The following is a 14,857-nucleotide window of genomic DNA, read 5'->3' on the forward strand; positions in this document are numbered from 1 at the left end:
CAGCATCTGGTGAGGGTCTTCTCACTGTGTCATAACATGGAAAAAGCCATCACAGGGGTGAGGGAGGGTGAGAGAAGGTGAGAGAGGTCAAGAGGGGGTTGAACCTGCTTTTATTTATTTTTTGTTACTTTATTTTATTTTTTTTTTAGTCTGACTCTCACTCTGTCACCCAGGCTGGAGTGCAGTGGCGTGATCTAGGTTCACTGCAACCTCCGCCTCCTGGTTTCAAGTGATTCTCCTGCCTCAGCCTCCCGAGAAGCTAGGATTACAGGCGTGCACTACCACGCCTGGCTAATTTTTATATTTTTAGTAGAGATGGGGCTTCACTATGTTTGCCAGGCTGGTCTGAAACTCCTGACCTCAAGTGATTTGCCTGCCTCAGCCTCCCAAAGTGCCAGGATTACAGGTATGAGTCACCTTGCCCGGTCTGAACCTGCTTTTAGAACAAACCCACTCTTGTGGCTAAAAAAAACCCCACTCCTGTGGTAGTAACATTAATTTATTCTAAGGGCAGATCCCTTGTGATGCAGTCTCCTCTTAAAGTTCCTACCTCTCAACACTGTTGCATTGGGGATTAAGTCTCTAACACATGAACTTTGGGGGACACAACCATAACAAATGGTAATTTTGTGTTAAATTCAAATTTCTTTCCTGTGTTTTGCCTCTTTATGGTATGAGCACCCTCCTGTCAAAATCGCAGCCCTGACAGGTTGGAAGGAGAGGTGCTGTTTAACAGAAGCTCATGGCAGCCCTCCCTCTTGTCATTTCCTTCACTCCCTAGGTGCTGTTCTCTGGGCACAGCTGTCAGTGGAGTCCCAGGGTGGCCACAACAGCGCTGGCTGTGCCCAGGGTGGTGTTCCAGCTGCTCACAGTGCTGCATGCCTTGATTACTCTGAATCACAGCCACACTGGTTCCACGTGGAAGGGCTCCATGCCCCTCCCTCACTCTGAATCTCCCTCTTCTAATGTGGCACACAAGCAGTGCCACTCACATTGCTGCTAAGAAGCTAAGATTCTATGTACAAACAAATCTTTTCTATTATCTGTGACTCATTTGGGCAACTTTAATATTTTCACTTTCCTTTTCAATCCAGAGGGGCCATGCTTGGCACACAAGAGCCCTGCTCCAGGACTGATACTGTGGACATTTTTTTACATATATTTACCTTCAAAACAACTCTATGACAGATATCCATAACACCAAATCTTAAGAAATCTGGATTTTATAAAATATTCAATGTCACAGAGGTAGTAAGTGGCAGAGTGGTCACTGAACCTTAGGGTTCGGTGGTCAGTTTCTGGGCTCTCGCAGAAAACATACACCTCCCTGTCTCCCACATTTACTTCTTTCCCCTAGTTACCACAGGGAAAACGTGTTCTCAAAGATCCCTTCCCAAAGGAAATCAGGTCACGAGAAAAGATAACTTAGGCCCCCTGCCTGCTAACAGCTTGAAACTCAGGATGGAAGCAACTCACGAGCAGAGCTGTGCGTGGATGCAGGCCTCATTCTTGATCACAGCACCTTGCTTTCTTTATTGGTTTCTCCTTGATCCAAAATAACCTTGTTTATCAATTTAATTGTTTGTTTTCTATTTCTACACCTAGACTTTAAATCCCCTGATGGCAACATCATGTGTTTATTCCTCCGCTATTATATTCCTAACACCAAGTCTCTGGTATACAGAAATTGAATAAGCAGAGGAATAAATCTTTTCTATTAACCGTGCCTCATTTGGTCAACTTACTTTAATATTTTCACTTCCCTTTTCAATGCAGAGGGGCCATGCTTTTGTCACACCACAGCCCTGCCCCAGAACTGATTAATCTCTCACCTGTGCTCCTATTTCAGCCTGTAAATGTCACCTGCATGCCCTGAGCTCTGTGGGAGTGTGTGGGAACTGAGATTGAGCCGGCTGATTGTGATGCGACACCCCAGTGTTCCCTGAGAGGCTCTTCCTTTATGTGGACAGAGTTGCTAGGGATGCTTCAGTGGCTCTTCTCATCTTGGCAAGGGAATGGATTTAGCTCTTTCCTGGGTCAGTGCTAGCTCCAATCTCCATGTTTGTATTAAAAGGTTAATTGCTTTACACCTACACATTCCCAGCCTGGCTTTTCTAAGGAAGAAAAACAGCCACAACCAGAGCTGCGTTTCTACTCTAATATAATTTGCTGCATCAAGTACACAGATCTCTTTATTGGAGGCCAAATGCACATTCCCATTTGAGAGGCGGTTGCTGCTGGCTGGCTGGGTAACTGCTCGTTCTGAAACCCTTGAAGACATTGCTTGGTCTTTCTATTTGCTGTGGGCTAGTGGAGAATGGTTTCTTATTTTCTAAGGGCAGCCTTTAATGAGCACCCAGTGACTTTTTTGGTGTTGCCCTCCCACAGACTGGGTAGAGGTAGTGCTAGGAATCATACATTTTCATTTGTGGAAGTATTTTGTATTGAACCCTGTCAAAAATAACACTACCTTTGGGACACAGAAAATCCAATTTGATAGCTATGTTTCTGCTTTTTTTCTTCTTAGATACATTCTATCAGTTAGGGTAGTTAGGGGATAGTCTTTGGACCTCAGCTATTTTTCACCTGGAAAGTAATTTAGGATGGAGCCCTGTGCTGTTGTTAGTGATGACTTGGATAACTATATTTACAAGCAGTTATCTCCTAAAATAACCCAAATTAATACCTGTAAAGGGTGGGGAGAAGAAAGGAGTAAAGTGATTAGTCCTTATGCTTTCCCTGGGAACTCTCCATATGCATAAGGTACTCAGGAATGCTAATTTCATGAGGATTCTCCTCTCCCAGCTGCTTTCTTCCACTAAACATCCTGTGAGAAAGCGAAAGAGGAATTTTGGGGCTGACTGTGGGAGGCTTCCAGGACCTGAAATGACTCCTTTCTAAATGGAGATGAGTGTAGGATAGGAATTGTTTTCCCAGAAAGACAAAGATCTCATCCTAAGTTTGCAAATAGTCTTTCATATGATTTATTCATTCATTTATTCAACATGTATTTAAGCATCTACTGTGTTTCAGGCAGGGCTATTTATAACAACACCTGGATCTTGACTTCAACATCTTAAAGTATAGTGGGAGGTGGAGACATGCAAATGAACAAATACAATAAAGTATGAGAAGGACCGAAATTCAGGCATGTACAGACACAACATCAGCTTGGGGCAGTGTTTCTTAATCTATTTTCCCCATTACCACCCCCTATATGAGCCTTTTAAGACTCTCTGGCCCCCAATCATCCCCCTTCTTTAAATTTATTACCACACATATACTGTATATTTATGTTCTAGTATGTCTATTTGTGTTTTATTGCAAAAAATAAGATTTTTGTCCCCCTAAACTTTGGAGGATGTTATGGACTGAATATTTGTGTCCCCTTCCCCACACAAATTCATATGTTGAAATCCTAACCCCCAATATGATAATACTAGGATGTGGGGCCTTTGGGAGGTAATTAGGTCAGGAAGGAGGAACTCCCATAATGGGAATCTTAGTCTTCTAAGAAGAGACATGAGAACTGGTTCTTGCTCTTCCTTGTCTCTGCCCTGTGAAGATACAAGAAAATGTCCGCCTGTAAACCAGGAAGTATGCCCCTATTAGACACCAGATCTCCTGCAACCTTGATCTTGGAATTCCCAACTTTCAGAATGATGAGAAATAAATTTCTCTTGTTTTTAATTGATCCAGTTTATGCTATTCTGTTATAGCAGGCAAACTGACTGATACAGAGGTGCTATCACCTCCATAAGAATGTATCACCTAAAGGAAGAAAGTCATTTCTCACTCAGGAGAGTCCAATAGGACCTAGTAGAAGAGAGATGTGTTACTTAAAGTATTAAAGGATGAGTAGGCAACCTCTCAGGGAGAGAAAATGAATAGTTGCATAAAAATAGGGAATAACGTGCAAAAGTTCAGGGGTATGAAGGTGTTGGGACTCAGAATACAGTATCCCAAAATGAAGTCCTTAGAAGCAGCCTCAGAAGCAAAAGTTTCTCCTTGACCTTTTACTTCCCTCCTGTCTCTCAGTCCCATTCTTCCCCAAGGTTTGTCATAGAAATGAGAATCCCTCTTCAAGGCAGGTCATAAATAGAAAAACTCCTAGCCAGAGTGCTGGTTCAGACCTGTAATCCCAGCACTTTGGGAGGCCGAGGTAGGTGGATCACAAGGTCAGAAGTTTGAGATCAGCCTGACCAACATGGTGAAACCCCATCTCTACTAAAAATACAAAAATTAGCCAGGCATGGTGGCATGTGCCTGTAATCCCAGCTACTCCAGAGCCTGAGGCAGGAGAATCACTTGAACCCAGGAAGCGGAGGTTGCAGTGAGCCAAGATCGCCACTGCACTCCAGCCTGGGCGACAGACTATGACTGTCTCAAAAAAAAAAAAAAAACACCAACACACACACACACACACACACACACACACACACACACACACACAAAAACCCTTTGCCCCAAAGCCAGCCATAAAACCTAAAAATATTACTCTAATTTTCCCTCTGCCTTTCTGTATAAAGATTGGTCATAAATTTTCTGACCTACCTTGTTTGTAGGTCATAAGACCCCCATTTCAGAAACGGTCCTGCCCCCACACAAAAGGAAGGAACATGTACTCAAAGAGGCCAAGAAGAATCTAGAGAGACAAGTCTTGCTGGGTTTCCCAACTCAGTCTATTAACATTAGATTGTACCTTTTTTTCTTAATCATATTTCTACATGGCTGTCCATATGTTGTTGAACCTCAGCAAAAAATGGACAACTTCCTCCTGAATCTTCAGGTCTTTGTTCTGAAGGCTTCTGTTTATACACATTAAATGAATTCATATGTCTTTTCTACAATCTATCCACCTTTGTGAGTTGATTTTTCAGCAAACCTTCAGAGGACCAAGGGGAAAGCTATCTGTTGGGCCCTAGAAAGGGGAGAGTTTAGCATATAGCATGCACAGGTGGAAAGAAATCCCTTTTAGGCTGAGTTCTGTTCAAGGTGCTGCTTATCTGATTTGCCTATCAAATGCACCAACATATTGATTTTAATAGGCAAGTTCTGCCTAGTTCAAATAGGTATCTATGAATATCTGAAAAGAATCTTATTCATGTGACTTTATTGGCACAACAAAGAATTTGTCAGGAATGTTTGAGTTCAGATTCTGTAATAAAAATGTTTATTATATAAAAACCTATAAAATGTATGCAGTAGACTTTGGTCTTAAGCGCCATTTTATCTTCACTGAATAACTGGAGTAAACTAATAATTTGTGCTGTAAGAGATTAAGTATGAATTTGGGGCTAAACTGAATTAGTGTTCAAATTCTGAATCTATTGATTAATTGAATGGCTTTGACTAAACACATCCCTCAATTTCCCCACCTGTGAAATGGGGAAGAATATCTATATCATGGGTATACTGTAAAAGCTCACTCACCCATCCTTTAAAAATCTACCTGGGTGAGGGTAGACCAGAAGGCACTCCATTTTACCAAATGTTATGGATTGAATGTGTCCCCACAAAGCTCATATGTTAAAACCCTATCCCAATGTGATGGTAGTTAGAGGTAGGGCCTTTGGGAGGTGCTGTTTGAATGTTCCCTCCAAAACTCATGTTGAAATTTACTTGCATTGTGATATTAAAAAGTGGGACCATTACGAGGTAATTAGAAAATGAGGGCTGTTCTCATTGAAGGATTATATCTCATTATTGCAGGAGTGGGTTAGATATAGCCAGAGTGGGTTGTTATAAAAGGGAGTTTGGCACTCTCTTGCCCTCTTGCTCTCAGGCATGCTCTCTTTCCCTTTTGCCTTATGCTATGGGATGATGCAGCAAGAAGGCCCTTGCCAGATGCTGGCACCTTGATTTTGGACTTCTGAGCCTCCAGATCTGTGATAAATAAATTTTATTTTCTTGTAAATTACTTGGTATATGATATTCTGTTAAACACCACAACATGGACCAAGAAGGTAATTAGGTTATGAGGGTGAAACTATCATGAATGGGATTAGTGCTCTTATAAGAGGCCAGAGAGCAAGTTAGCTCTGTGTCTGCCATGTGAGGACACAAAGAGAAGCCAGCTGCCTGCAGCTGGGAAGAGGGCCCTCACCAGAACCTGACCATGCTGGCACTGTGATCTAAACTTCCAACTTCCAGAACTGTGCAAAATATATGTTTGTTGTTTAAACCACACTATCTATGGTGATTTGTTATAACAGCCTGAACTAAGATACCAGGGGACTGAGAAAACCTTAGTAAGGAGTGCACCAGCATCTTTAAAGAGCTCGGTGGTAGTTATTCTCTGTAGGTCAGAAAAGAGAGTAGGAAATAACATTGAAATGAACTCCCTGAATTCAGAAGGGGTAAAACGAATTCGGGGAGTCTGTTCTGAAGCCAGTGGGGATAATGGAAATTTAATGGGGATAATGGTCAAGGGTTAGATGGTGGTCAGGTCGTAAGATGAGGCAAAGAAGGCATGTTATTGTAATGAACAGCAGAGCTAAAATTTGACCATTCTGACGTCAAATCAGAATGGTTTGACATGGACATTTTTGGTGTTGACTGACTGATCATGGTATCCCTAGGACTAAGATAGACAAGAAGTCTACTAACACTTTACTTGATTTGAATAAGTGGGAAAGCTCTAGGTCTTGTGAGCAGTTGACTAACTCTAGTCACCACAAAAAGAGTTGTATCCGCTCAATCTGTTCCTGGATTAGCCCAGCCCACACAGTCCCTTAAGTGAAGAGAAGCCTGGGTCTCTTTGAGGAAGAATCCTGCTACTCTGTCAGAAATTATACTGTAAATCTTTTTCTCTACTTTCTTTGAAAGGACCTGTGGTTACTTACCTGGGGGATTGTGAATTGGGAAAGGAGAACTAATTAGACTTTTCCGCTCTGAAGTGACACTAATTGTTGGAGACTCAAAATATCTCAGTGGTTCACCTATAAGAATAAGGACTTAAGGAAATGAGGTAATTAATGGAATTTTGGCTTGTATCCATCTCAATGTGGCTCAGTTAGTCCCCAAAGCTCTTCAATGTTTATTTTCTCAGGTCAGAAATTTCTAGTTGGAGGAGACATACTTAGCCGCTGGGAGAACCCTCATTCTGATTCCCTCACCTATAGAGAGAGGGCTGTTATGTAGGAAAAGCTGTGTGGAAGTCACTGGGATGACTCTGTTCTAAAAATCACACACTAAAAGCTATGTTGTATTCCTGGAGGGATTTTACAGATCTCTGCCAGTATCAAGGACTTGAAGATATGGGAGTGGTGATTCCTACCATATCCTAATTCAACTCACCTATTTGGCCTTTGCAGAGGGTAGATGGATCTTAGAAAACAACAGTAGTATTTTTGTAAACTTAACCAAGTGATGAGTCTTATTCCAACTGTTATTCTAGATGGGGTTTATTTATTGGAGAAAATATCAATACCCCTGGTACCTGCTATAGAACTTGAATAGGTTGTAATTCCTGGTTACCCACCCAAATGTGAATCTAGGTGGTGCTACAAAGGTGTTTTGTAAATTTGATCAAAGTCTATAACCAGTTGATAAGTAAGGGAGATTATTCTAGGTGTTTTGGGAGCAGCTGATTCACTCAGTTGAGACATCTGAATAGCAGAGCTGACGCTTCCCTGAAGAAGATGAAATTCCACCTGTGAATAGCAGCATGCACCCATGCCTGAGTGTTCCAGCCTGTCCTTCCTGACAGGCTGTCCTATGGATTTCAGACTTGCCCAGCCAACCTCTACAATTCCATAAACCAATTCCCTGCCATCAATCTCATATGTATATGTATATATATGTATACATGTGTATATACACGTCTATTTCTATTGGTTCTATTTCAACCCTGATACAGTGATTTTTTTCTCTATTCTTGTTAACAGACATCATCAGAAGCAGTTTGCTTTTAATAAGCAAAGCCAGCAATACCTCTTCAGTGTCCTACCTCAGGATTAAAATTCCTCTCCAATTCTCTTACAATCTTGTCCATAGGGAACTTGATTACCTCTTCATTCCATAAGACACTGTGCTGCGCCACTACTTTAATGATGTTGAGTTAATTGAACTAGTGAGCAGAAAGTAGCAACTACTTGAGATATCTTGGTAAAATACATGCAAAATAGAGGGTAGAAAATGACTAAGCCCCCCCACTTCCCAAACAAATTTAGAGACCTTTCGCTTTGTTAAATTTCTAGGCAGTCTCATGGTACATTGACATATTCCTTCCAAATTGAAGAATAAAGTTACTGCGTGTAAACTCTTTTACAACAAAGATAGTGGCATAGCACTGATCTCGCCACTAAGCAATATAACTCAATGGATCCATTTGATGGTACTTGCAGTGATAGAAATGCTCTATGGGGCCTTTAGCAGACTGTAATATGTGAACCATATCACTAACCTTTAGAATTTTGGAGTGAAGCTATGTGACCCTTTTCAGGTAACTATTTTGAGAAACAACTTCAGGCTTGCTATTAGGCCCTACACATGACATCATCAAGGTATTATAACTATCACATTTGTTATGTGATTCAATAATATGCTGTAGCACATGTGTAGCAGCATTCTATCACGTGTAGGTGGTATATGTGAGACTAAGTTTGAGTAGATCTTGAAGTCTTACATAAGTTGCACAGGCAAGTAGTACAGATGCCCATGGTTGCTCCTCTGGCCACATTGCTTTCTCCTTCAGTCTGTACCCATTGCCTTGGCGAAGTTCTCTCATTACCTGATGGCTAAGGAAGACAAAATAGGGCCTACTCTACAGATGATTTTGGGCAATGTGCTGGCATCACCAGAAAGTGTACAGAGACAGCACTTGGAACCCTACTCCTAGGGTATTTTTGAAAAATAGTGGTGGGCATGGAATACTATGCAGCCATAAAAAAGGATGAGTTCATGTCCTTTGTAGCGACATGGATGAAGTTGGAAACCATCATTCTGAGCAAACTATTGCAAGGACAGAAAACCAAACACTGCATGTTCTCATTCATAGGTGGGAATTGAACAGTGAGAAAACTTGGGGACATTACACAGGTTGGGGAACATTACACACTGGGGCCTGTTGTGGGGTGGGGGGATGGAGGAGGGATAGCATTAGGAGAAATATCTAATGTAAATGACGAGTTAATGGGTGCAGCACACCAACACGGCACATGTATACATATGTAACAAACCTGCACGTTGTGCACATGTACCCTACAACTTAAAATATTTTTAAAAATTACGAGAAAAAAAATAGTGGTAGAGAGAAATTCTCCTGAGGCAGTACTTTGAGCACTACTCTTTTTTTTCCCATTTTTTGTGGAAGGAGAGAGATGATCAGAGGTAGCTAGAGATCTACATTATTTCATGGTAAGTGGATAACAGTTCGGCTTGATGGTCAGGGACTTGGAAGGAACAAGATTGGAAAGTTAATAACTAGGACGTCTGGGAAGAACATAGACGAATCTCTCCAAAAGGGTATAGAATGTCCATATATTTGTGTCCCTTGTTAATGCTTGCCAAACAAAAAATCTCAGCAGAGAAAGAATTTAATTATTGGGCAGATGAAATGGCCCATTTTGTAGATGTTGGTCCCTCTTTTCCCAGACACCCCTGTCCTTTCTAGTGAACTCAGGAACAAATGACCATGGTGGTAGGGATGAAAGTTATGCCCAGGTTCATTCAGCAACATGGACTTCTGCTCACCAGGACTGATTGCTCATAGCCACTGCTGAGTGTGCAATATGCCAGCAGAAGAGATCAACACTGAGCCCTGGATTTGGCTCCACTTTCTTGGAGAACCAGCCAGCCACTGGGCGGCAGGGTGATTATGATGCACTAAATTAACTTGGAAGAGACAGAACTTTGTTCTTACTGAAATAGATACTGTGCATGTGGATTTGCCTTCTTTTATATTTCTTCTGACAAGTCCACCATCCATGGATTTACAGAATGTTACATTCACTGTCATGGTATTCCACACAGCATTGCTTCTGTCAAAGCAACTCGTTTTACAGAAGATGGGTTCATGCTCATGGAATTCACTGTTTTTTTTTTAAGAGGTACTCTTGCTCTGTCTCCAGGCTGGAGTGCAGTGGCACGATCTCAACTCACTGCAGCCTCTGCCTCCCGGGTTCAAGCGATTCTCCTGCCTCAACCTCCCAAGTAGCTGGGACTACAGGCGCGCACCACCACACCCAGCTAATTTTTGTATTTTTAGTAGAGATGGGCTTTCACCATCTTGGCCAGGACGGTCTCAATTTCTTGACCTCATGATCCCAACCGCCTTGGTCTACCAAAGCGCTGGGATTACAGGCATGAGCACTGCGCCCGGCCAAATTCACTGCTCTTATCATCTCCCTTACCCTAGAGTAGTTGGTCTGAGAGGATGGTGGAATGTCTTTGAAGACTGAGTTTAGAGCACCATCTGGGTGGGAATGTCATGTGGGGCTATAGTAATGTCCTCCAGGATGAAGTAGGCTCTGAATTGTTGACCATTATATAGTCCTGTTTCTCTCATTCTGAATTAAGCGATGGTTTGTTTATTGCCAGTCACCTGGCAACTTAGTGTTTCTCACGCTAGTAAAACAACAGGCAAAAAAAAAAAAAAAAAAAAAAAAAAAAAAAAAAAAAAAAGCAATTACCATACTGGGTGATTTATCCCGACTGTCAAGAGACTAGTTATTACACAATTGGACCAGAGAAGACTCTATGTGGAGTGCTAGAGATATGTATGTGGGGAGGCACTTTTTAGTATTCTCATGTTCTGTGACAGATATAATGGAAAACCACCCCAAACCAGCAGGGCCTTTAGGAATGAAGCTGTGTGTTACTCCACAGGTGAGGAACCATGACCAGCTGAAGTCAATATAGAATAGGTAGGTGAGGGCAAAGTCAATATAGAATAGGTAGTAAAGAAAGGACACTGCAAATATCTCTATAACTATGCAACCAGTTACAGAATTTTTAGTATTTGTTTTCTTCCTTGCTTTTACATGGATATGTTTGTATATAATATATATAAACACATTTTAAAATTTCTTTCCCCCTCTTCCCTTTTCCTACCAACTGATATAAGACTAATAGTGTATAATTTGGAGGCTGTGTATGGTAGTGCATGCCTGTAGACCCACTTATTTGGGAGACTGAGGTGGTATGATCACTTGAGCCCAGGAGTTTGAGGTTTCAGTGAGCTATGATTATGCCACTGCACCCCAGTCTGGGTGACAGAATGAGACCCTGTCTTTTAAAAAAATGAGTAATAGTGATTATATCTTACTTAAGTTATAAGATATCAAAGCAATCATGTAACTTAGGGAGAAGAGTAATAAATATCACCTGAAGATGTATTAAGTATGCGTGTCCTTTTTTTTAGGGAGGGTATTTGCAGTTTTGGGTTGTATGATACAAGTTGAGCATCCTTAATTCAAAAATGCAAAGTACAAAATGCTCAAAAATCCAAAACTTTTGCCCACTAACATGACACAAAAAATATGCTCCTTAGAGCATTCTGAATTTTGGATTTTCAGATTTGGGATGCTCAACTGGTAAGTATTTGCAAATATTCCAAAATCTGAAACCTGAAACACTTGTGGGGCAAGCATTTTGGGTAAGGGATACTCAACCTGTCACTGCATCATATTAAGTAGAAGCATCCTTTTACTATTATCTTCATTTGACAGTTAAGGATGGTTAAATGAGGTATATGTGGCTGCTAGGTTGAAAGGGGTGCAAAGTCCTAGATTGTACTATTGTCAATTTAGAAACTGTATTTTCTAGAATCCCTTATGATTAGGTTAGAAGTAGCTGATAGAGGAACTTGCACAAGATTTAGAAGGCAGAGTGAATCAGTGGCTATTATTTTTAGAAGGTTGTGCTCCGAGTGTGACAGTCAGGTGCAGAGGTGTCTGTGAGATCTCATTGCTCTCCTCTGCTCCATGTCTAGCTCATCTTTGTTATAACTGCTGGCCCTGGTGACCAATGGTGGTCCCAAGCCTACCACCAGATGTTTGGCTGTGAACCTACACAGGTGGTAGCTACACAGAACCAACTTCCCATAGATAACCTCCATGTGACCCATCATTGTGTTCCTAATTTGGTGGCTAGAAATGCTTGGCTTCTTGGATTTCCCTGCACACTCCAAATTATCGACCCAGGCCAGCTAGGCAGGCAGATTAGTAACTCACATTTTTTATTGTGGCTCTGCAAATTCCTCTTGAAGACCTTTACTTCCCCAGCATCTCCCTCACAAGTTTAAATTTTAATCTCTATAACAAATTGCTTATTTCCATACTAGTAATTGTAATATGCTCTGCTTCACTGACTGAATCCTGAATAATGATCTTACTCAAGGACATTGGCATTGTAGTTGTTCCCCCTTTCTTCTGCATCATATATTATCTCCTCTTTAGCAGATCATTCATTCCCACCAGGTAAACGTGGTATAGTTTTCTCCAATTTAAACTGTAAATACTCTCTTAATCTCACATCTTTTTTTCAGCAACAATTGTTTGTTTCCAGTTATAGCAAAGCTTCTTAGGACATTTGTCTATCATCAATGTGTCCAATTCCTATCTTTCTTTTTTACTTTTGAATTTATTGCAACCAAGTTTCTCCCCATCACCTTTCACAAAAATGGCGCTTCTCAAGTTTCCCAATTGCGGCCCTATTGCTGTTTTCAATAGACAATTCTAATTCCTTATTTTATTTCACTCCTCAGTTGATATTCATTCCTTCTTGCAACCCTTTCTTCACTTGGCCAAGGATGTTTTTTCTTTCTTTTTTCTGTAGCACAACTGTTATCTCTTTGTAGCAATTGTGAGTGGGAGTTCCTTCATGATTTGGCTCTGTGCTTTATTGTTGGTGTTTAGGAATGCTTGTGATTTTCACACGTTGATTTTGTAACCTGAGCTTTGCTGAAGTTGCTTATCAGCTTAAGGAGATTTGGTCTGAGATGATTCTACACTTCTGAATATAGAATCATGTCATCTGGAAACAGAGACAATTTGACTTCCTCTTTTCCTTTTTGAATATCCTTTATTTGTTTCTCTTGCTTGATTGCCCTGGCCAGAACTTGAGAAGGCATCCTTGTCTTGTGCCGGTTTTCAAAGGGAATGCTTGCAGCTTTTGCCCATTCAGTATATTGGTTGTGGGTTTGTCATAAACAGTTCTTATTATTTTGAGATATGTTCCATCAATACCTAGTTTATTGAGAGTTTTTAACATGAAGGGACGTTGAATTTTATTGAAGGCATCTTCTGCATCTATTGAGGTAATCGTGGTTTTTGTCATTGGTTCTGTTTATGTGATCGATTATGTTTATTGATTTGCGTATGTTGAACCAGCCTTGCATCTGAGGGATGAAGCCAACTACATCATGCTGGATAAGCTTTTGATGTGCTGCTGGATTCAGTTTGCCAGTATTTTATTGAAGATTTTCACATCGATATTCATCAGGGATATTGGCCTGAAGTTTTCTTTTTGTTGTTGTTGTTGTGTCTCTGCCAAGTTTTGGTATCAGGAGGAAGCTGGCCTCCTAAAATGAGTTAGGGAGGAGTCGGCTCCTTTTCTATTGTTTGGAATAGTTTCAGAAGGAGTGGTACCAGCTCCTCTTTGCACCTCTGGTAGAATTTGGCGTGAATCTGTCTGGTCCTGGGCTTTCATTTGGTTGGTAGGCTATTACTGCCTCAATTTCAGAACTTATTATTGGTCTATTCAGGGATTTGACTCCTTCTTGGTTTAATCTTGGGAGGGTGTATGTATGCAGAAATTTATCCATGTTTTCTAGATTTTGTAGTTTATTTGCATAGAAGTGTTTATAGTATTCTCTGATGGTAGTTTGTATTTCTGTGGGATCATTGGAGATATCCCTTTATCATTTTTATTGTGTCTATTTGATTCTTTTCTCTTTCCTTTATTAGTCTAGCTAGTGGTCTATGTTAATTTTTTTTCAAAAAACAAGCTCTTCATTGACTTTTTGACAGGTTTTTTTGTGTTTCTATCTCCTTCAGTTCTTCTCTGATCTTAGTTATTTCTTGTCTTCTGCTACCTTTTGAATTTGCTTGCTCTTGCTTCTCTAGTTCTTTTAATCATGATGTTAAGGTGTCAATTTGAGATCTTTCCTGCTTTCTGATGTGGGCATTTACTGCTATAAATTTCCCTCTTAACCCTGCTTTAGTTGTGTCCCAGAGATTCTAGTATGTTGTCTCTTTGTTCTCATTGGTTTCAAAGAACTTCTTGATTTCTGCTTTAATTTCATTATTTACCCAGGAGTCATTCAGGAGCAGGTCGTTCAATTTCCATGTAGTTGTGTGTTTTTTAGTGAGTTTCTTAATCCTGAGTTCTAATTTGATTGCACTGTGGTATGACAGACTGTTATAATTTCAGTTCTTTTGCATTTGCTTAGGAGTGTTTTACTTCCAATTATATGATCGATTTTAGAATAAGTGTGATGAGGTGCTGAGAAGAATATGTATTCTGTTGATATGGGGTGGAGAGTTCTGTAGATGTCTATTAGGTCCACTTGATCCAGAGCTGAGTTCAAGTCCTGACTATCCTTGTTAATTTTCTTTCTTGTTGATCTATGCAATATTGACAGTGGGGTTGTTAAAGTCTCCCACTAGTATTGTGTGGGAATCTAAGTCTATTTGTAGATCTCTAAGAAGTTGTTTTATGACTCTGGGTGCTCTTGTATTGGGTGCATATATATTTAGGATAGTTATCTCTTCCTGTTGAATTATCCCTTTACCATTATGTAATGCCCTTCTTTGTCTTTTTTGATCTTTGTTGGTTTAAAGTTTGTTTTGTCAGAGACTAGGATTGCAACCCCTGCCTTTTTTTTTTTTTTTTTTTTTTTTTTTTTTGCTTT

The 14,857-nt window shown here is 40.5% G+C and overlaps 1 pseudogene; it reads right to left on the minus strand.

Annotated features, from left to right (window-relative positions):
• LOC103214517 (eukaryotic initiation factor 4A-I-like) overlaps positions 1–14,857 on the minus strand; it is a 47,201-nt pseudogene that overhangs the window by 28,118 nt on the left and 4,226 nt on the right.

Source organism: Chlorocebus sabaeus, chromosome 3 (assembly GCF_047675955.1).
Source record: "Chlorocebus sabaeus isolate Y175 chromosome 3, mChlSab1.0.hap1, whole genome shotgun sequence".
Taxonomy (NCBI): domain Eukaryota; kingdom Metazoa; phylum Chordata; class Mammalia; order Primates; family Cercopithecidae; genus Chlorocebus; species Chlorocebus sabaeus.